This window comes from Balaenoptera physalus (genome assembly GCF_965194825.1).
Source record: "Balaenoptera physalus genome assembly, chromosome: 4".
NCBI lineage: Eukaryota > Metazoa > Chordata > Mammalia > Artiodactyla > Balaenopteridae > Balaenoptera > Balaenoptera physalus.
In genome coordinates this window covers 78257991-78282720 of record NC_138891.1, presented here as the reverse complement: position 1 = coordinate 78282720, position 24730 = coordinate 78257991, and the positions used below count along the sequence as shown (strand labels likewise).

At 38.2% G+C, this 24730-nt stretch overlaps 1 protein-coding gene across 1 annotated transcript in view; it reads right to left on the bottom strand.

Moving 5' to 3' along the window:
- Positions 1-20894, bottom strand: part of KPNA1 (karyopherin subunit alpha 1) — a 76742-nt gene extending 55848 nt beyond the window's left edge. The window contains exon 1 of the mRNA XM_082459488.1: positions 20691-20894. The gene's annotated coding sequence lies outside the window, so the exon portion shown is untranslated. The remainder of the gene's footprint in view (positions 1-20690) is intronic.
- Positions 20895-24730: the final 3836 nt, after the last annotated feature.

Below are 24730 nucleotides of genomic sequence, written 5' to 3'. Positions count from 1 at the left end.
ATTTGTCTCTGAGTACTTGGAATATATTGGATTGGCCAAAAGGTTCATTGGTTTTTTCCATACGCTGGCTCTAGTAGGGCTTAGTTGTCTTTAACTCCATTCGAAACAATTTTGTTAAGATTATATTGTGACAACTGTCATATCAGCATGCATTAAAAAAAAACTTATCAAAATTGGTGAATTTTTGTGTAGCCATTTTAATACTGAAGATGGAAGAAAAAAAGCAACATTTTCAGCATATTATGCTTTATTATTTCAAGAAAGGTAAAAACGCAACTGAAACACAAAAAAAACGATTTGTGCAGTGTATGGAGAAGGTCCTGTGACTGATCAAACGTGTCAAAAGTGGTTTGTGAAGTTTCATGCTGGAGATTTCTCGCTGGATGATGCTCCACAGTCGGACAGACCAGTTGAAGTTGAGATCAAAACAAGACATTAATTGAGAACAATCAACGTTATACCACATGGGAGACAGCCGACATACTCAAAATATCCAAATCAAGCGTTGAAAATCATTTGCACCAGCTTGGTTGTTAATCGCTTTGATGTTTGGGTTCCAGTAAGTTAAGCGAAGAAAACCTTCTTGACAGTATTTCTGCATGCGATTCTCTACTTAAACGTGACGAAAACATACTATTTTAAAACAAATTGTGACAGGTGATGAAAAGTGGATATTTACAATAATGTGGAATGTACGAGATCATGGGGCAAGCGAAATGAACCACCACCAACCACACCAAAGGCCAGTCTTCATCCAAAGAAGCTGATGTTACGTATATGGTGGGACTGGAAGGGACTCCTCTATTATGAGCTCTTTCCAGAAAACCAAATGATTAATTCCAACAAGTACTGCTCCCAGTTAGACCAACTGAAAGCAGCACTCGATGAAAAGCATCCAGAATTAATTAACAGAAAACTCATAATCTTCCATCAGGATAATGCAAGACCACATGTTTCTTTGATGACCAGGCAAAAACCTTTACAGCTTGGCTGGGAAGTTTTGATTCATCTGCCGTATTCACCAGGCATTGCACCTTCGGGTTTCCATTTATTTTAGTCTTTACAAAATTGTCTTAGTGGAAAAAATTTCAATCCCTGGAAGACTGTAAAAGGTACCTGGAACAGTTCTTTGCTCAAAAAGGTAAGAAGTTTTAGGAAGATGGAATTATGAAGTTGCCTGAAAAATGGCAGAAGGTAGTGGAACAAAACGGTGCATACGTTGTTCAATAAAGCTCTTGGTAAAAATGAAAAATGTGTCCTTTATTTTTACTTAAAAACCGAAGGAACTTTTTGGGCAACCCAATATTATTCTACCACCTTCTGGACTCCATTGCTTCTGATGAGAAGTCAGCTGTAAGTAATCGGCTGTTTTTCTCTTGCTGCTCTGAAGATCCTCTCCTTGTCTTTGATTTTCAACATTTTCACACTGATATGTCCATTTGCAGATTTTCTTACATTAATCCTACTTGAAGTTCTTTGGGCTCTTTGGATGTGTATGTAGGTCAGTGTTTTTCAATAAATTTGAGAAATTTCAGCCATTATCTCCTTGAATACTTTTTCCGCTTTTTTTCTCCCCTCTTCTTCTAGTACTCTCATGTATACCATGGTGCACTTAAGGTTGCCCCACATTTCTCTGAGGCTCTTTTCAATTTTATTCATTTTTTTTCTCTCCCTTCCTTGGATTTCTATCAATCTATTGGCAAGTTTGCTAATTCATTCTTCCACCAGTTCAAATCTACTATTGAGCCCCTATAACTAATTTTTCATTAGTTATGGTACTTTTCAACTCCAGAATTTCCATTTGGTTCTTCTTTAGAATTTCTGTCTCTTGACTGATAGTCTCTATTTGATATTAGTTGTCATCATACCTTCCTTTACTTCTTTAATGAAGGTTTCCTTCGGTTCTTTGAACATATTCATAATGGGTACTTCAAAGTCTATGTCTGTTAAATCCAGCATCTGTTCTCTCTCACAGGCAGTTTCTGTTGCCTGCTTTTTCCACTATATTAGCCATACTTTCCTGGGTTTTGTTTTTTGTTTGCACATCTTTTATCTTTTTATTGGGAACTCAACATCTTATATAATACTCTGTGGCAACTCCAGGTATACTCCTCCACCCATGAGGTTTTATATTTTTATTTGCTTGTTTGTTTAGTAACTTGTTTTATTTTAAAGAAGTCTACTTTCCCACCCCACCCAGCCCCCTGCAGTGTTAAGCCTCTGATGCTGGTCCTCAGGGGGACATAACCTGGATATGCCCACAGTCATCTTGCCATACAGTAATCTGTCAGGACTCACTTTCCCTGACTACTCCCAGCTATTAACCTCCACTAATTGCCAGTTGATTGCTCTACTGATTTAAACAATGGCTTCAGGCATAAATTGCTCTGCAGAGGAATCCAATCAAATTCAGGCTCCTGAGAAGGAGCAGTTTCAGGTCAGTGTTTGACATTAACTCTGTCCCCAGGAAGGCTCCTTCCAGCTGTCTCTTATCCCAGTTCTTGCTGCAAGCTCAATGGCCTGCAGTTTAGCCTGGATCTTTTTGAATCTACAAATCTCCCAAGTGCCTTTCACCACAATCTCCACTGTTTCTGAAAGTAGCCTTAGGTTTGAACTTCTCCAGCTCTACTGCAAATGAAGTCAGTTCCTTGAGGAAGAGATTAGGAGCTATCTGTTTCATGACTTGCTTCTCACCCCTACCCCCAAGCAAAATCTCTGAACCAGGGCTCTCAAGATGAAGGTGTGGACAACAGCACACTCTTCTGAGTGACAACCCATTTAGCAACTGAGTATTCTGTGGGGGATAGGTAGCAACCTGAGGTCTTCTCAGCTTGTCTCTCCTGACATGGAGCTACCATCTTATAAGACAGGGAAAAGGTGATCTGTTCTCTAGTATGCTCAGCAACTCTGTTACCAAGGTAGAGCCTCTGTTCCACAAGTGGGGACTGGACAGTAGCCCCCTACCTCTCCAACACATTTTCCCAAAACTTAGCCGTAACAGCAGGCAGCTGGGGGCAGGATGAGAAATCCTGACGTCCTGCTTCTCCCAGAAAGAAAACCTTTGCTCCAACAGGAAGCTCTGCATTTACTGTATACCCTAGGACCATTTCCAAAGCTCTAAACAGTTGTTTCTTAATAGTTTTCCTCAGTTATACTAGGGAGCAGATCTGCAGAGCTCTTATGCTATCAGACTGGAAGTCAAAGAAACAGTTATTTTTAAGAAGAGGATTCTGATGCAAGCCTGGTTTGAGAATCACTGATTTATACTGTGCTGTATCACATCACCTATTTTACCTGAATCTCTTGAAAAAAAAAAAAAAAAATCTACAGGGCAAGAATTATTATTCTCATCCTTTATAGGTAAGGATTCAGGAGGCTCACAGAGAATTAAGGTTAAATGAGGTCATAAGGATGGGGCCCTAATCCAATAGGACTGGTGTCATTAGCAGAGGAAGAGACACCAGAGATCTCTATCTACACCCACTGCCCCCCCCCCCCCACCGCCATGTGCTCAGAGAAAAAGCCATGTGAGGAAACAGAAGGTGGTCATGTGCAGGTCAGGAAGAGAGGCCTCACTGGAAGCCAACCCTGCTGGAACCTTGACCTTGGACTTCAAGCCTCCAGAACCATGAGAAAATGAACTTCTGTTGTTTAAGTCACCCAATCTGTGGTACTTTTTAATGGCAGCTCAAGCAGACTAATACATATACCCAGTGGTATTTTGTCAGATTGGACTGAAAGATTGGTGCAATGCAGATGAGAATCTGCAAATAATTCTGAAGGAATCATAACTAATGGTGCTGAGAAATGACACAGAGAAGAGTTGGATTCCTGAGGCAGGCAGCATTTTGGTTCTGAAATATCACAATATAGCATAACAGCAACAGTGTTGCAACGAAGTTTCAGGTTAAAGGTATAGTAGTATAGTAACAGGGCAAGACCTGGATAAAGTTTAACAAGACCAAAACCAATCAGACTTAAATAATTGGAAGCCTAGATTCAACATGGAGCTGGAAGGGTAAGCAGTTAAGGAAAGGCAATGTTGGGAACATAGTACACATATACAGAGAGACCAAATGATAAAGCAAATGGAGCAAAAGGTAAAATGAACAACTGGGGAATGTGGATGAAAGGTAAACAGGAGGGCTTTGTACATTTCTTCTGTAAGCTTTAAATTATTTCAAAAAATTTTTTAAAGTACAAAAACTCTAGAAGGAAAGAAATGGTCACACAAAAATTAATTATTCACTTGCTTTTTATTAAAGTGATGTAAGAAGCAAGTCCAGAGAAGGTGCCTGGCCTTGAAGCCCTATTTTCAAATTTACTTCTTAGCACCAAGATGTAGGGAAGGTACTAAACTTCTGTGAATCTTGGTTTCCCTTATTCGCACCATGGAGATAATACCTTATAAGGTGAAGAGAAGTAACATATGAAAGCATGCTTCCACTGTCTGGCCCATATATAGATCACACCTGATATTTGTGTAGTGAAGAAATGGCTATAAATAGCTCTAAAGGTTCAAAAAAAGATCTTGTCTGACAAAACTGATCAGGGGTGGCTTCACGGAGAAGATGGTGTTTCAGCTAGGTTGTGAGGGATAGATAGAATCATCAGTTGAGGCTAAAAGAGAAAGACCCACGAAACAGGGAAGAGTACAAAATAAAGGCACAGATGTTAGAAAGAACAACTGATGAGAACAGTAGTAAGTCATGTTTGACTAGAGAAACTGTTCTTTAAAAGAGGTAGGTAACAAGAGAAATGCAAAGGCCTCTTGGTTTTCTTTTTCTTTCTTACTTGTTTGGTTAGATTTCGGTATCCAAGAACTCACAAATGACTCCAGCATTCTAACAATTTCTACCTACCATTCATACAGTGCACCTGTGCCTTTGAATTTCAAAACATTTCAAAAAAAAGAAATCCAAACAGTATGAAAGGGTATTAAAAAAATGAAATTGTACCTCCCCCATTGTTTCTAAAGGTAACCACCATCAAGTTCTCTGTATATCCTTTCAAGAAGTGGTTATACAAGCACATACACATCCTTTTGGTTATTACTGTATACTGACAGAACAATTCTATACACAGTTCTGCACTTTGCTTCAACTTTCGACAACTTTCCATACCAATGCCTACAAATCTTTATCATTTTTAATACAGTAATTAATTTTTGTAGCATAATAACTAGACCCTACACGTAATTGACAATTAAGCTTGACTTCAATTTTCTGTCACAAATAATGCTGTAACCAATATTCTTTTTCATGTATTTGTACATATTTTGCAATTGTATCCATGAATGAATTCTAAACAGTGGAACCTCAAGGTCAAAAATATGTTCACTTAAAATTCTGATATTGTCAAAGTTCCCTCTAAAATATTGCACCAATGTACCAGTGAATAAGAGTGTTAACAGTTCCCCATCACCATCATCACTAACCCACGACTGAAGCAAAGTTTTCCATATTTGACAATGTGATATGTGAAAAAAATGCTTCTCATGAACACTGTTTTCATAATACTCTTAGTTATATGCTTTTTTCATTTTCACTCATAAGTTTTTCAGAGGCGTGGTGATGTGATGGCATCATCACTCTGGTGCCTAATGGGATGTTTGCTGTGTATTCCTGTGTTTTAAAATTTTGTTTTTATTTCTAATGCAGTAATTTTGCAGATACACAGTAACATAAAGGTTTTTCAGGGTCCTCAATAAGTGTAAAGTTCTGAGACCAGAAAATGAGAACCCTTGGTCCAGATAATCCTTCCAGTCTTAAGAGGGGGGAAAAAGAAAACCTTCGATATTCAGATAGCATTCAATTCACAGATTAAGGAAACTTCTTTACAATACTGTATCTCCTTGGTCAGAAATTAAATACGTATTTCCATTTATCTCTTTTGTTACAATGATAAATGTGATGCTTCCTTCCATTATATTCTAACTGGCTATTGTTTATAGGAAAATTATTCATTACTATATGTTAATTTTTTAAAGCCAGCCACTGAATTAAATCAGCTACTGAATTCTGTTTCTGATACTTCAGCTGACACTCTTTATACTGGGGGTTTTTCAAAAGGTCATGTTTACTGAGGTATAATTCACATAGAGTAAAATTTGCCATTTAAGTAAATATCACGACAATTAAGATAGACATTTTCCTCACTACAAAAAATTCTGTCAGGCCCCTTTCTAGTAAATCCACTTGCCCCAATCCCAGGCAATCGGTCCCTATAATTTTGCATTCTCCAGAATGTCAAACAAATGGAGCCATACAACAGGTAGCTTTCTGTGTGTGGCTTCTTTCACTCAGTATTAACTATTTGAGAGTCCTCCATACTGTTGCATTTATCAGTAACTGATTCCTTTCATTGCTGAATTGTATTCTATTGTATTCCACAATTTGTTCATCTATTTAACAGCTGATAGACATCCAGATTGTTTGCAGTTTTGGGTGATTATGAATAAGCTACTATAAACATTCACATATGGCATTTGTTTAGATAAATGATTTCATTTTTCTTGGGTAAAAACCTAAGAGTGAGACTGCTGGGTCATATAGTAAGTACATGTTTAACTTTACAAGAAATTGTCCAACTGTTTTCCAAAGTGGCTGTAACATCATGCATTCCTATCACCAATTTATTATAGCTCCAGTCGTGTCATAGTATTGAGATATATATATATTTTTTAAATCACATCTAAGTACCACCCATCCATATCTATTTTACTGAAGTTTTAAAAACCTGAAATGTGTGTTGAATTAGATCAAATGCCTTTTTGGCAGTTATTAAAATGGTCACTGTTTATCCCCTTTGACATATTAAATATGGTGATATATTAATACACTTAATAGTCAATGATTTTTGACTCTTGGAATAAACACACTTGGTCACAGTGTATCATTCTTTTTAACTCTGTTAGTTATCTTTTTTTTGTTTTACATTATTTTAAATTTTATTTAATTAACATACATTAAAATTGACTTGTTTTGTATACAGTTCTATAAATTTAACACATGTATAAATTTGTTCAGCCATCACCACAATGAAGATACAACTGTTCCATCACCTCAGAAAACTCCCTTGTGATATAATTTTGTAGTCACACTCTCCCCAACCTTTAACTCCCAGCAACCATGGATCTTTTTTCCATCACTACAGCTTTGTCTTTTTGAGATCATCGTACTAATGGAATCAAACAGTATATAACTTTTTGAGACTGACTTCTTTCCCTCAGAAAAATGCCAAGTTGTTTCATGTTAATAATCTATTCCCTTTTATTGCAAAATAGTTTTCTATTGTAGACTTGGACCTTTTTTTGGATATCATAAGTAGAGAAGATATGAACATTGATGTCCAGGTTGTTGTATGAAGATGAATTATCATAGCCTAAGCAGGAGTGGCATGCCTCAGCCATACGGCAAATATATGTTTTAAATTGATATTTTTTTAAAAACCTGCCAAATTGTTTTCAGATTGTCTATACTCTTTTGCATTTCTACCAGTAATGCATGGGATTTCCAGCCTCTCTGCATCCTCAGCAGCATTTGGTATTTTTATTTTAGCCATTCTAACAGGTTGTATAATGGTATCTTGCGGCTTTAATTTCCATTTCGCTGATGGCTAATGATGATGAACATCTTTTTATGTGCTTATTTGTCACCCATATATTTTCTTTGGTTAAACATTTGTTCAATCCTTTTGCCTACTTTTTGATTGTTTTCTTATTGGTGAGTTTTGAGAGTTCTTATATATTCTGAATATAAGTACATTATGAGATAAGTGATTTTTAAATATTCTTGCAGCCTATAGCTTGCCTCTTCATTCTCTTCATAATATCTTTCACAAATTAAATATTTTAATTTTGATAAAGTCCGATTTATTATTTTTATTTATCTTTTATGCTTTTGGTGTCACATCTGAAAACTCTTTTCTAACTCAGGTCATCAATATTTTCTCCTACATTTTCCTCTAAAAGTTTTACGGCCTTAACATTTTACACGTACATCTACGATCTATTTTGAATTGATTTTTGTTTAAGGTGTGAGGTTTGGGTCAAGTTTCAGTCTTTTGCATATGCATGTTCAGGTGTATCAACACCATTTTTGTTGTGTTTTTCCCAGCTTTATTCAAATACAATGGACAAATTAAAAACTGTACATATTTAAGGTATATAATGTGATGATTTGATACACGTATACATTGTGAAATGATTACCATAATCAAGCTATTTAAATTATCTATGACATCACATAGTCTTCTCTTTTTTGTGGTGTGAACACTTAAAATATATTCTCTTAGAAAACTTCAAATATACAATACGGTATTATTTGCTATAGTGTCCACGATGCACATTAGACCCCCAGAACTTACTCATTTTACAACTGAAAGTACGTACCCTTTCACATCTCAGTTTTCCTCCCCCTCAGTCTCTGGCACCCACCATTCTACTCTTTGCTTCTGTGAGTTCAACTCTTTTATGTTCCACATATAAGTGAGATCATACAGTATTTTTCTCTGTCTGATTTATCACCTACCATAGTGACCTCAAGGTCTATTTATACTGTTAAAAAGGCAGGATTTTCGTATTTCTATGGCTGAATAATACTCTATTTTACATTTATGCCACATTTTCTTTACCCTTCCATCCATCTATAGACACTTAGATTATTTCCTTGTCTTTGTTATATCGTGAATAATGTTGCAATGACATAGGAGTGCAACTCTCTCTACGAGATAACTGATTTCCTTTGGATACATCGCCAAAAGTGGAAGAGCTGTATCATACAGCAGTTCTAATTTTAATTATTTGACAAAAGTTCATACTGTTTTCCATAGTAAGCTGCACTAATTAACATTCCCACCAACAGTACAAAAGAGATCCCTTTTCTTCATATCTTTGTCAGCACTTATTATCTTCTGTCTTTTTGATAAAAGATCTGTGGGCTTCTCAGATATGGCCTTTATTATGTTAACATACATTCCTACTACACCTAATTTGTTGAGAGTTTTTATCATGAAAGGATGTTGAATTTTTGTCAGATGCTTTTTCTGCATCTATTGAGATGATCATGACATTTATCCCTCGTTCTGTTCATGTAGTGTATCACATTTATTGATTTGAATGTTGAGCCATCCTTGTACCCCAAGGATAAATCCCACTTGCCTCATTGCGTATGACTCTTTTTTTTTTCCAACATCTTTATTGGAATATAATTGCTTTACAATGGTGTGTTAGTTTCTGCTTTATAACAAAGTGAATCAGCTATACATATACATATATCCCCATATCTCTTCCCTCTTGTGTCTCCCTCCCTCCCACCCTCCCTATCCCAACCCTCTAGGTGGTCACAAAGCACCGAGCTGATCTCCCTGTGCTATGCGGCTGCTTCCCATTAGCTATCTATTTTACATTTGGTAGTGTATGTATGTCCATGCCACTCTCTCACTTCGTCCCAGCTTACCCTTCCCCCTCCCCGTGTCCTCAAGTCCATTCTCTAGTAGGTCTGCGTCTTTATTCCTGTCCTGCCCCTAGGTTCTTCATGACCATTTTTTTTTTTTAGATTCCATATATATGTGTTAGCATACGGTATTTGTTTTTCTCTTTCTGACTTACTTCACTCTGTATTACAGACTCTAGGTCCATCCACCTCACTACAAATAACTCAATTTCCTTCTTTTTATGGCTGAGTAATATTCCATTGTACATATGTGCCACATCTTCTTTATCCATTCATCTGTGGATGGACACTTAGGTTGCTTCCATGTCCTGGCTATTGTAAATAGAGCTGCAATGAACAATGTGGTACATGACTCTTTTTGAATTATGGTTTTCTCAGGGTATATGCCCAGTAGTGGGATTGCTGGGTCGTATGGTAGTTCTATTTTTAGTTTTTTAAGGAACCTCCATAGTGTTCTCCATAGTGGCTGTATCAATTTACATTCCCACCAACAGTGCAAGAGGATTCCCTTTTCTCCACACCCTCTTCAGCATTTACTGTTTGTAGATTTTTTGATGATGGCCATTCTGACCAGTGTGAGGTGATATCTCATTGTGGAGATTTTTGCATATGTGTTCCTCGAGGATAATGGCCTGTATTTTTTTTCTTATATTGTCCTTATCTGGCTTCACTTTTTTTAATAGTCACAGTGTATCATTCTTTTTAATTCTGTTAGTTTTCTTAAAAATTTCTAAATCACTATCCATACATAAGATTGATTATTTAATAAAATACCCTCCTCTTTGGGGGTAGGGGTGGATATTGTATTTGTCACATGATTCCAATTTTATGACATTCTGGAAGAGGCAAAACTATGGAGAGTTAAAAGATCAGCGGTTGCCAGGGGTTTAAGGGATGAATAGCAGAGCAGAGGATTTTGGAGGCAGTGAAACTATTCTGTTGGACTATAATGGCCGATACATGTCAGTATACATTTGTCAAAACCCACAGAATGAATGTACAACTCCAAGAATGAACCCAAATGTAAACTATGGGCTTTGGGTGATAATGATGTGTCAGTGTTGGTTGGATTATAACAAATGTACCACTCTGGTGGAAATGTCAATGGTGGGGGCACTGGGTGTACAGGGGTAGGGAGTAGATGGGAACTCAGTAGTTTCCATTCAATTTTGCTGTGAACCTAAAATTGCTCTAACAAACAAAGTCAATATTTAAAAAAAAAAAAATCAAAGATTTCTTCTCTGATATTCATAAATGAGACCGGGTTCCCCTCTTATCAGGAGAAAGAGATTATATTTGCCAAGTGGGAGAGCTTTTTGAAAAACAGACGCCTCAACTGTCCTTCCAAAGAGTTTGATTAATAGGTCTGAGGCAAACACGAGGTCTCTAGTGTTGTTTTTTCTTTTAAAGATTCCCAAGTGAATTCTGATATGCATCTGCATGCAACTGAAAATCACTATAGCAGAGCAAAAGTTTTATCGGAAAATAATGCAAAATACAGCTGAAATGTAGGCTTAAGTTGGATTGAAGAGAGCTTAGATAACAAATGAAATAAAATCTATAGAGGTTTATGATTTTAAAAAAACATGTAATAGTATGAGAAAATTATATTTATCCTAAACAAATATTTTTAGGATATTATCACCTAAGTGATTAATTGAAAAACTTAAGTTATTGTCAATAACTTTTCACTCTCTCAGGAAGCAGAAGCCTTTAAAATTAAAGCCATTATGCCCCATTTTCCTCTTGTTTTCTAGGGAAATAAAGCCAAAAAAGCAATAAAGTTAAAAACAAGATGCAATACTGGTGGTAAAATAGAAATGTACTCTACTCTTCCAAAATGAAATCTCCCAATTTCCCCTTCATGTCTATTTAGTTAAAATTATCAAATTTTGCTTACTATTCCATCCAGAATGATTTTATCTATTCCTATCTATTCACACTGCCACCAGTCTGATCCAGGTCCCTGTCATCCTACAGCTAGATAACTGCAACAGCTCTAACCACCCTTCCCTAACCTCAGTCTCTTTGCTCTTCAATTCATCCTTCACACAGCTCTCAGACTAATCTCAACACCTTTTTCACTATATAACTTCAATGCCTAAGGACCTAAAATGAGTTTTTAGCACTACTTAGATCAAATCTGAACTTCTTTGTCCTACAAGTTCCCTTCACTTTGATACTCTTTCCATTCTTCATCAATCTATACCCAAAACACACTGAGTGTAGATCTTTTTATATTTTTATTATATTCAAGATGGTATATATATTCAGTGTGCTGAGTCAATCCAAGCAGTCAGTAAGCCCCTAACCATTGTGAATATTTAACATTCACAATATTCTTTGTGCAACACTATAAAATGTTAGTATACTTAATTCCATCATATAAATTGAGTATAATTTTATTAGAAAACATGATGTGTATTTAATATTAAAAAAACCAAAAACCACAAGAAAGTATGACTACAAAAAAAGCAAGTTACAGGTTTATAAATTTAAGCATAAATGAATTTTAAGTATAAAAAATTTTCAGTTCAGTTGTGAATATTTTTTGAACCTATTTTTTCATTAGAGAATGGAGAGGTGTGAGCCTGCACCCCAGAGTATATGCTCTCCCATTTGTAAATATTAATTACTCATCTACTGTTAACTTCTAGTCAAGTAGTAGTGGGTCCCTTTAAAATATTTTAATAAAAATTAGGAAAGAAAAAGGAAATTTAAAATATCCTACCCATTTCTTCCCAGTAAAATTATTAGAGTACCTTTATTTTAGTGACAACATTCTTGCGTTCAATGGAGGCAAGGTTTGAAAAACCCTGCAATAAGCCTCCTCTGTGAGAAGTCAACGCTACAGATATGATTCGTAGGTGCTCACCTCTGATTACATCTCATAGCTCTAACTCCATTAACCTAATAGAAATCCCTACTTTCTTTCATGTCCCAGCTTCAGACCTTCTTCCACTGAGACGTTTACTATAACCTTTGACCCTGAAGTCTGACCTCACCTTCCAGTATCTACGGGTTCCCAACATGCAAGGTTCCCCAGAGACAGTCTCAATATCCAAACATTTAAAGGAAAATATTTACCAAAGATTTGGGGAATTCACACCCCAAGATTCAGTAATTCCACTTCTGGAATGTACACTAAGGCAATAAAATCAGCAGCATGTAGAAGAATATTCACAGCAGCATGACTGTTACAACGAAAACTGTAAACCTAAAAATTCCAAAACGGGGGCTTGGCTATGGGACATAATCATAACATACTGCGAATTAAGAAAAACAGAACATTAACACATGAAAAATCGGGGTGGTAGGAACAAAACCCCAATTTATACTATTCTCTATACTTTTAAAAATATTTTATAACTTAGAATACAAAAATCTTAAGTGGAAATTAATATTCTTCTTTATCTTCCAAATTTTCTACAGTAAGCAATATACTACTTATACAATGAGAAAAACTTTCAAAAAGTAAAGCTGGAAGCATATATTATATTTACTACAATGAGACTTCCCAGACTAACTAAAACCTTAAATTTCTTTACTTTTGGCTAGAATTTTATCAACTCAACATGCTGTTATTTCATCAAAGTTCTAATTGAATACTTCAGGTCTTTATGAAAGGGAAAAACTACTTCCCCCTTATAGCTGGATATTTTTAGAGAGAAATCTTTCCCCAAAAATGGCATAAAGGACTCCTTCATGGGGAAAAATAAAAAGCGCAAACTTGCCTTTATCCAATTCATATTCATTACTGAATCTAATATATCTATTACGTGTACACTTATAAAGGTTTTAATGTTTTACATTAAGATTTAGCACATACAGGATGTATGTGCTTTCCTCCCAAAACATATTAACAACTTAAAGCTCAGAAATTTAATTTTAATCTTCAATACTAAACAAAGTACTGAGCGTACAACACTCAAATGCCATGGAAAGAATGAACAGACCAGAAATAAAGAGTTCACGTAAAGAAATAAAATGATGGATTTGGTAGATTAATCCATACCAAAATTATAACTTTTTTTAAAAAAGGATGAACTACAAAGATAGAACACAAAAGGAGAGAATCAGAGGTGATAGATGAGATGTCAAAAACTTTTTAGAAGCCTTAAAACAGATGGCCCTGGGACTTCCCTGGTGGTCCAGTGGTTAAGAATCCATCTTGCAATGCAGGGAACACGGGTTCGATCCCTGGTCGGGGCACTAAGATCCCACATGCCGCAGGGAAACTAAGCCCGCATGCCACAACTACTGAGCCCGTGCGTTCTGGAGCCCGCTCGCTGCAAGGAAAGATCCCGCATGCTGCAACGAAGATCCCATGTGCCGCAACTAAGACCCGACGTAGCCAAATAAATAAATTTTTAAAAAAGATGGTCTAATGATATTTTACTAGTGAAGTGGAGAACTCTGAAGCCTAAGCACCTGTAAAGAAGCTGATTCACACTGCCCACAAGCAGGAGGCTTCATAGACAGGAGCACCCCCCCCCACCCCACCCCAGGCATCTCTGAATGTAGAGTGAGGAACAGGACTGAAAACTAGAAGATTAGTTGAAAGTCTACAAAACAGTCATCACATTCAGACTTCCTCCTCCGTTGTGCACAGCCAGGCAACAGTCCATCCCCAAGCCCCTATGGATGTTGAGAGCATTACTCTGAAGAAACTAAACTAGAAAGACTCTAAAATGAGGGACTCCAGTGTAGGTGATGTGCTATACAAAAGACAGGATTACATGAACACAATTAACAGTGAGAACGCCAGCTTCTTTTCTAAGATGAGTTCTCAGAACATGGCATCCAGGTGTATATCCTCCAGGCAAGACTGGAGGCTCTCTTTTACTTTTTTTTTTTAATTTTATTGAAGCATAGTTGATTTACAATGTTGTTAGTTGGAGGCTCTCTTTCTCAAGGAAATTGACAAGCCCAAGAGAAAAGAACTATGAGAGTTCCCTCCCCCCATAAATGGCCACCAGATACCCTGTCCACCCTTTTAACAAGCCACACCTATAGTTTCCAATTCAGTTTTTAGCACTTCACTCTTAAATAGGAATGGACAACCGTAAGTTTACCAGACATCCAGGGAAAGCCTCTACAGAGAAAGACTGCAATGGAAACAAAGGAACTTTGAAGAAACGGAGCAATGAGGGGGTACAAAACTTTAAAAAAAAAAAAAAACTATCATTAATACTGTCCTCAAGAGGACTATAGTGTCTATAAAATAATATATAGATATCATAAGAATGAGCTCTAAGAAATTAAAATATGGATAGGAATTAAAAATTCAATAGAAGGGCTGTAAGATAACATTAAAGAAATCTCTCAGGAAACAGAACAAAAAGACTAAGTGATGGAAAACAGGAAGGAAAAGAAAATTAAAAGAACCACCTAAGAATTCTAATACCCAAATAATACAAATTCCAAGAAAGACAAAAAAATCAAATGAAAAATAGATTATCAAAGAAACAATGCATTAAATTTAGAGTATTCATTCAATGAAAGACACCATGGACAAAAAACTAACAGACAGATGACAGGCCTATAAAAGATATTTTCCAATCCTAAAACCAACAGACCTCCACAAGGAACTCCTGCAAACCAAAAAAAAAGACAGGAGGAGTTCCCTGGTGGCCTAGTGGTTAGGATTCTGGGCTTTCACTGTTGTGGCCTGGGTTCAATCCCTGGTCAGGGAACTGAGATCCCACAAGCTGCGCAGCACAGCACGGCCAAAACAAACAAACAAACAAAAAAAGACAGGGACCGGAAAGGAAAGATAGACAAAGGACAAAACAGACAATTAACAAAAGGGAAAACCTGAATGGATACAAGAGACGCTCGAATTCATTAATTATCAGAGAATGTAAATTAAAACAATGAGATACCACTTTATACCTGACTAGCAAAAATTAAGAAGTTGGATAAAACCAAGTACTGTCAAAGATGTGGGCAAACAAGAAAACTCCTCACTGCTAGCAGGCACATAAACTAGTTCTCCTATTCTATGACCCAGGAATCCCACTCCCGGGCATACATCCCAGAGAACTTCTCACACAGGTCCACAAGGATGTACAAGTAAGAGTATATTTACCACAGTGTACTTGTGATGCCAGAGAGGCAACTCAGGTGTCAGTGATTAGAGAATAAAAAGTAAAATGTGGTAGATGCACATTATGGAATTCTACATTATACACAACTATATGTACACACAATGAAACAGAAAGGTCTCCAAACAATGCTGAGTAAAAAGAGTAAGAAACAGAACAAGGTCTATAACACAATATATAAACTAAATACACAAAACGTGCTACATATTTCACAATGATTCACATATAATCAAGGAATGTATCAGCCACAATGCAGTGGGTGCCTACTAGAAAGGGTAATGGAAGTAGGGCTCAGAAATGAAAGAGAAAAATTTAAAGGACCCTGTATAGTTTGATGATAGTGTCAAGAACTGGGAAGCATAATTAACTCTAAAACTCTTTTTACCTAAGGCCCCAATAATAATAATAATTAATAAATAAATTTCCCAAAACTAAAGGACACAAATCCCCAGCTTATAAGGGTCCATCGAGTGCCCTTAAATGAAAAAAAAACAAACAAACAATCAAATCTAGGGACATTATGGAATTTCAGGGGTTAAAAATAATACCCTAAAAGCTTCTGGAGACTGGAGAAAAGACAGGGAAGGTCACATACAAATGAAGAATGAGAACGCCTTTGGACTTCAACAGCAACATTAGAACGCAGAAAACAATGGAGCTATGACTTCCAAACTTTTTAAGCCTAGGTTTTTATACCCAGCCAGATTACTGATGAAATGTTAAGGTAGAATATAGATTTTTTTCAATCATGCAAGATCACAGAAAGTTTTCGCTTCCCAGGTACCCTTTCTCTGTAAGTTAAGAAAATACGGGAAACAGGAGATCCAATACAGGAGAAGGGCAAAGAGAATTTTAAGGGCGACATAAAGAAAAGTTCCAGGATAACAGCTGTGAAATAGACCTAGAAAGTAACCAGTCCAGATTGCATTAAAAGGACAAAAGGTTCCAGGACAGCTATCTCATGGAAATGGAAGTGGGAAAAAAAAGTATTACTCCTGGAAAAACAAAAATTGGTTAAGAGAAGAAATGATATCATAATATACTACATGGTTCAGCTAGAAACATTTACATAGTTATAACTGAACGTTGACTTAATAAACACCTGTGATAACTATATTAAAAGGATGGGAGAGGCAGTGTGTAAATGTGGAGGAAAGTCAATAGATAATGTCTAAAACTGCTGTATCAAGAAATAGCAATAGAAGCAAGTTATTTATAAATATGAAAGAGGAAACAGCTAAAAGAAAGAAATTGGTGGCCTCTAAAGTGCAGAGGCTAGGACAGGGGACAGTTGTTTTCAGAGAATATTCTAATTTAAAAATTGTATTTTTTAATGGCAGTAAAGCAAGGAACTCAAATAGCCCTTCAGCTTTTAGTAAATTAGATCTTCACAATGTCATTTCATGATGTTAAACAAACTGCATCTAGTTTGTTCTGTTGGAGACTGCACTGCAAACCAAGACAAAAATCAAGCTTTAATGATTGATGTGAACATAGTACAAATAGCCCTGTGATTGAATACCAGCTCCACCACTTATTCTGTGAAGTAAGGCAAGTTACCTAACCATCCTGTACGTGTAGCCACTTTCTCAAAGTGGTTTTGCAACGGTAATTAAGTGAAAACACCTGATGCAGTGCTTGAGCCATCAATAGATGTTAGTACTTTTTGCTTGTCTTTCTGCTCCCTAGCTAAAAACCCCCATTTTGACCCCAAGCTGCCTTGCTGGTCACAGAATACGGAGACTCATGGGCAACTCAGCACATATTCCTCCTCATGCTGAAAAATCAATCATGATGAGTAAGCAGACTTATCTTTGTATATGAAAAGCACCATTATTCTTGTTATGTGAAGGAGATTATCCCCATTATCCACATTTTGGATTACTGCCTGCTTTCAAGAACTGTCCCAATTAGTCTACTACACTAGATCAGAACCATTTTGTCACTAAGGTCTGTCGTGTAGGGTCGTTATCATCTTTAAAAACAAACAAACAAAAAACTGTACGTTCCACGAGTCTTCATCCCTGCTTTTCCACTGCAAGGACTTAAAATTTCCTAATGAAGGTCCTATCTGGTCCCTCACTGTCCTGGGGCCACCTCCTGCTCACTGCAGCAAAAATAGAGGCAAATCAGCCCCAATCAGCTAATTGAATTGTTTACCATTTCCAATGTTTTCTTCCATTATTATGGCTGAATTCAGAATACCTTGCAAAGTACAGAAACCTTAAAACAAAGAGATTAACAGGGAATTATCTTTATGATCACTATGTCAGTCACCTTTACTTGCATGGCCAAAAGTCTTAGTTGATTTTATACAAAGCATACATACTTCTAAAAACAATCTGACAAGACTTAAAAACACTAAATCATAAATCATCAAGACTTTACCATTAATTCAACAAACACTATGCTAAAATACCGGAGATAAAAATAATATATAATCCCTACTTTCAAACGAGAGGGAAAAGGTAAAGACAAAATCAAGAGCAACAGAGAACAAACAGTCCAGGAAACAACTGAGAGCAGCAATTCCAGACTACCTGGTATAGTTTATAACACAGTTGAGGCTAAGGAAAATTATGAAAACTATGAAAGCTGAACACAGCTCTGAGCCTCCTGATAGCCAAAGTACAAAGAGAAACAGGATAGCTTACAAATACAAATGATCTAATAAAAGCAGTCATTTGTTTTAAAAAAAAAAAAAAGCAAAGGAATAAAAAAAGGCCTATCACTGAGGTGTTAAAAGAATTTGTAAGGTTTCTACTTTATAAGGATCAGTAAATAAATTAGACACGGTGTCTTAGATAGCAATGAAGAGTTCTTTCATGTTGCCTTTTTTCATGTTCCAATCCTAGATAAAAGTCAAGGTACAAAATATTATTAATTCATAGTTCTGTGAAGAAACTTCTATGAGGATCTAAAGTAACATAATGCAAGTATACTGACTTCAGGTGAAGCGTTAATTTCTATCATTTAGCTTAGTCTAAGTTTTTATAAATGTATGTTTTGTTTCCCTACTAGACTGTAAACTCCTCAAGGCTTATGTAGTCTGATTCCATTTGAACTTCCTTTGCTATTTAGTACAGTTTCTGCTCAATTATGACTGATAAAATGTCATGCAGTCAGTATTTTTACTCATTATTTGTTAGTCTTCCCTGCAACACTATAAATTCCATGACACAAGAACAGTGTCTTCTAGGGGCAGGACAGGAATAAAGATGCAGATGTAGAGAATGGACTTGAGGACCCGGGGAGGGGGAAGGGTAAACTGGGATGAAGTGAGAGAGTGGCATGGACATATAGACACTACCAAATGTAAAACCCATAGCTAGTGGGAAGCAGCTGCATAGCACAGGGAGATCAGCTCGGTGCTTTGTGTCCACCTAGAGGGGTGGGATAGGGAGGGTGGGAGAGAGACGCAAGAGGGAGGAGATGTGGGGATATATGTATACATATAGCTGATTCACTTTGTTATACAGCAGAAACTAACACACCATTGTAAAGCAATTATATTCCAATAAAGATGTTTAAAAAAAAAAGAACAGTGTCTTGATCATGTCTACATCCCCAGTCTCAGGGCCTATGAACACTCCAAGTATTCGCTGAATTAATGGACCAAATAAAGTGAACGCAACCAAGAAGTATGAAAGGAGAGGAGAAATAATTCCTAAATTAGCAGTGATTCTGGTTCTAAGGCTGGTTCTAACAAGAGCTGGAACACCTTAGGTAAGTTACCTAACTTCTCTGACCCTCGAAGCTTTAATCTGTAGGAAAGGAAAAAATATACTTCAGAGTTACTGTAAGCATTAACGTTTTAGTGTACAAAAAGTATCTAGCACAATATCTGGAAAGGAGCTTAATAAATCTTAATTCCTTTACCTTTCCTCATGTTCTCCACCTTAAAATCCGGTATTACACATAAAAGTGCCGTCCAAGAATAAATTATTTCAGTAAAAGTACAATAGAGTTCATTCTCCCTTTGCTTTGAAAAGTTAAAATTTCATCTCTTCAATCTTTAAAATGGAGGGGGACTAGCTTGTGAATTACTTTCAAAATATCACAAACGCAAGAACAAGTTAAGAAAAAAACAATGTCAAGAATGAGCCTTGAAGCAACGTAGAGGGGCGGCGGGGCGGGGAATAACTTACTCAACTACTGCGAATAGGGGTTTTTAAGGAAGTGCTCACTAAAGGAAAAAAGGCTTGAAAAAGGTAGAAACGTTATTTAATAGTATGTTTTAGAAAAAAAATACTTCCCAACTGTTTATTCTGAATTTAAACCTTAAAAATCAATTATTTTGACATCGTGCGCTTAAAAGTGGAACATTAAATATACTTCCATTCAAACCTAAGACATTCCTTCATGACGACTTCCCAGACTCCAGTCATCCTTCAGTTTCATCCTCCCATTTTGAGCTTAATCGAATACCTCGCCGCTTCCCTCGCATCACCACTGACACACGCTGTGTGCAGATGAAGTTCTGTCATTCCTATAATTACCACACCCCTGTCAGACGCTTCAGGCCCATGTTGTTATGACATCTGTAAACTGCAGTCCTCCGTCTGTCTCCACCCGCACCGCCCCCCCACCCGCGCTTCCAAACCACCGGCTCCGGCTCGGGCTGTAACTTATGAATTCCCGAGACGGTCCCCTCCGGCCTCGGTTAGGATTTTTACACGCCCCCTACCCCTTGGTCTTTCCTGCCTCAGTCGCCGCACTCTGCGCGGCCCACCCACACCCCCGGCTCGCTCGCGCCGGGCCGCGGCGCTGGCTCCGCACTCCCTCCTCTCCGCCCCGCTGCCTCGGCGCCCCGCAGTCCCCGACGCTGCTTCCAGCCCCGCTGCCGCGCCGCCCCGCCCCGCCTCGCCTCGCCTCCACCGGCGTTCCCGATGGCGAACCAGTGCTCCCCACCCCCACCCCCACCCTCCTCTCCGCCGGCCGCGCGGCCGTTGGGACTGCCTGGCCCGTGACGCACGGACGCGCAGCGAGCGCCCAGGCCCCGGAACCCGAGCTCGAGCACGGCCGGCGGCCCGCCCTCACCGCGGGGCCTCCCCCGCACACAACCGGATCCACCGGATCCCCCGGCGGGAGGGGGAGGGGCCGGGGGCCGCCGGGGCCCCGCACTCACCAAGCTCAAGGCAGCCGATCCCGGTGCCACTGCTGGGGTGAGCCTCTGGCTCGCTGGCTCGCCTGCCGTGCCTCTCCCGCACACAACCTCGAAGACCCAGCTCGCGCCTCGGCGGTGCTCACCAGGCCTCGCTCGCCGACACCGCCGCGCACCCAGCACAGCGAGACCCAGCTCAGCCGGCGTTCGCAGTACGCCTGCGCGCGGGGGCCGGCCCGCGCGCCTGCGCGCGCCTCTCCACCACCCTGCTGCAGAGGCTGCCGGGAGATGTAGTCTTCCAACCGTCCTTCTCGCGAAGCGCTAGCGGTTAGCCGGGAACCAGTGGAGAGTCTGGAGTCGGTAAGGAGGTCCGGTTGACAAGGTTCGCAGTTAGTGGCAAAGGTTAGAGAGTCATGCTGGAGTGACAATGAAACGGTACTTCTTAGGCTGAATTGAAAAGTTATGTCTACAAACTTGTCTTCGAAGCTCTTCCAGGGCGGATCGATCCTTGCTCACCTCTGTCTATAGCCTCTGACAGGGTTGTTACCTAATACACGTTTACTGAATAAATAATGGAATGAATGAAGCCTGAGGGATTACTAAAAAAGAGTTATAAGTCACCGCTTCATGTCTAAGGCATTCACATGCAGCATGTTTGAGAAACTTCTGGGTATTTCCTTTTTTAGTTCTCTCCCGTCCCCTTTGCCTGATAATGTATATAAGCAGTATCAAAAATCATTAAGAAATTAAATGAAACACAAATGCTTGCTTTACTCTCAATAAATGCTCTCAAACGAAAATTTGGGACAAATAGTTGTTACTGTTAAATCTGATGGAATTCTCTTTGAGCTTAATCGAATTCTTTTTGAGCAGTGGCTTCAAAAGAAGAAAGACTGAAGCCAGACAAGCAGAGGTCACAGAATACAATGGCTCACATCCGACCAGGTTTATCAAATCAATCTAAACACCCACGGAGAAGCAAGGTGAAAGAAATGGGGTAGCTCTATAACATAAATGTGGGAGAGAGGACCTCACTGCCTGAATCCTAGGCTATGCGATGTTCATTTGTTCTGGATCTCTTTCTGCCACGTCAGTATTCCCCACTAACGGTGCGTTTTCTAGGATGAGCTGAGTTTGAGCAAGGGCACTGGGGAAAGGGAATGTGTTCTAAGGGAGAGACTTGGAGGCAAGTGTGCGTGACCGCAGCCAAGCTGAGGACAGATCACTTTATTCCAATCAGGAGCTAATATTATTCAGAGCTGGACTTTAGTGTTTGTGAAAACTAGTTTCTTTCCAGTTCACCCTTACTCCTAGTTAGGGTATCCCGTGAGGGTCTGGACCAAAAGTCTGGGGTATTTACTAGGGCCTCTCTTCCTTGACCCAACCTCTTCAGCCCCATGAGACAGTCAAAAGCTCTACTCAGTTTTTCAGCCACTGCTTTCAGAATTAGCAATCACTTCAAGTGGAAAAGTAACAGCAAACATCAGGCTCACCTCTCACGGGTTCCCTTTCTTTTCTTCCAGATCTTGGACCCACAGATTCTCACTGCTGTGGTAGCTCTTCAGTGCCTTAATGTTTTCTATATTTTGTCCAGCTATTCTCTGTGGTGGGAGGATTTGTTCAAGACAACAACAGTAGCTCATTGCTGAAGCAGAATTCCTATATATGTGTTACTTTTACAAAAATGTTATCATACCATACATGGTGTTTTGTTAGCTAATGTCTCTCTGACTATATCTTTTTGTATTAAATTTTTTTTTAAATTTTAAATTATAGAACAGTAGTTTTGCTATTACAAACAACACTGCTGTGAACGTTCTTGTACGTATCTTTGTGTGTACAGGGAAACTGCTAGATCCTAAGACATTGCATCTTTAACCTTACGAGATGTGATAGGCAGAATTCTCAGATGGCCCCCATGATCTTTGCCCCTTGCTGTTACCCTGTATAATCCCTACCCCTTGAGTGTGGGTGGGAGCTTTGACTTACTTCTGGCCAATAGAATGTGGCAAGGATGATTACATTTCACTATAAGTCTCTGTCTTAGCAGACCGGAGCTAGACACTCTCCTGCTGGCCTTGAAGAAGCGAGCTTTCATGTTGAGAACTGCCTATGGAGAGGGCCACGTGGCAGGGAACTGCAGATGGTTTCTAGCACCTGGGTGCAGCCTCCAACTGACAGCCAGTAAGAAGCCAGGGCCCTCAGCCCTACAACCACAAGGAAATGAATTCTGCCAACAACCTGAGACGGCTTGGAAGTGGATTCTTCCCTAGGCAAGCCTCCAGATGAGAAGACAACGTGACTTACACCTTGATTGCAGCTTTGTGAGACCCTGAGCAGAGGAACCAGCTCAGCTGTGCCCGTAATCCTGGCCCACAGAACCTGTGAGATAATAACTGTGTTTTAAGACACTAGGTTTCTGGTAGTTTGTTCCACAGCGATGGAAAAGTAATATACTAGATATTGCCAGATTATTTCACAAAGTGGTTGTGCCAGCTTATGCTCCACAAGCAGCTGATAAGGTTTTCTTTTCTAAACAACCTTGCTAACATTTGGAAATGTCTTTTTCATTTTTGCCAAATGGATGGGTGTGAAAATACATAATAATTAGACACATATATTAACATAAAAACACGAAAAATAAGTTTTTACTTGCAATGATGTATTCCCTTGTATTTTTTTCTGTTGCATAAATGCTATTACTTAAAATAGCAATAGGACTCATTAAAAGTGGCAACTAATAATAATTAATAGAAGGACTAATTAAGAAAATAATTTGTGAGAAAAATACAACCTTTTATAGCATAATATATATATATATTTAAACATCTTTATTGGCGTATAATTGCTTTACAATGGTGTGTTAGTTTCTGTGTATAACAAAGTGAATCAGCTATACATATACATACATCCCCATATCTCCTCCCTCTTGCGTCTCCCTCCCACTCTCCCTATCCCACCCCTCTAGGTGGTCACAAAGCACCGAGCTGATCTCCCTGTGCTATACAGCATAATATTTTTATGTTTCTTTCTGTCCTCTGGTTCAGCAACTTATTTTAACTCTTTCTTAAACTCTTTATCACATATTCAAATTTTGTAGGCTATATTATTCTATATTCTATATGTATATTAAGATACATAAATTAGGAATTTTATGAAGGAGAGTATAAATACAGTAGAACTAGTTAAACAGATATTACTCCTATTACAGTTTTAAAAAATGATGTGTTTCTGTCCCATGATACAGTGGGATATTTTTTATTCTTTTTGTTTCCTTTTTCATCAATATTTCTCTGAACTGCCTGGAGCCTTTAGGACATCTTTTCTTTTATGTAATGGTAAAACCAAATACAGCCAAATATAAAATTAGTTTTGACTTGCAGCTCTGTTCCTCAGCCTGCATTGCACTGATTCTTGTTGTTGGCACAGATGACATCAAGCTAAACATTCCCTCAACAAAAGTGTTTGAGCATCGAATAGTTAGGATTTTCATTACTAGTGCAGCAGGTTTTTAAACTTGTAGGAATTTGTTTCTGGTTCTCCAAAATGTCCACCCATTTTGTATCTACAGACTTGCTTTGGTAAACCAACTGTTTGTCAATCAGGTCCTTTGCATATATAAATTAACCATTTCTGTATCTAAAATGCCCATTGTTTTTAAAACATTCTGAAGCACATTGTATGTTATCATAAGTTAAACCTCTCTTCCCCAGCAAAAATGGTTTTAAAGCATAGAGGTAATTTGAACTTGTGAAATTGAAGTTAGATTCCAAATAAATTTACAGTTTTAGTGAAGAAATTCAGAAAGTCCTGTTTAATTTGGTTACTTTTTTCTAGGGACATTTTTTTTTAAGTTCTGAAACAGTCTTATTTCCAAAAATTAGTCTTTTTTTTTCTGTTTGGAGTTTTTGTCGCAACCTGCATATAACATTGAATAATTGAGATTCAGATGGTTCATCCTTTTCTAGACTTCTTACGACCTCTTCAAGGATTATCAGACAGTTTTGGAGAACCAGCATGTTTATTTCTGTTTCACTGTAATTCTTCTCTCCGTTCTCATCCTC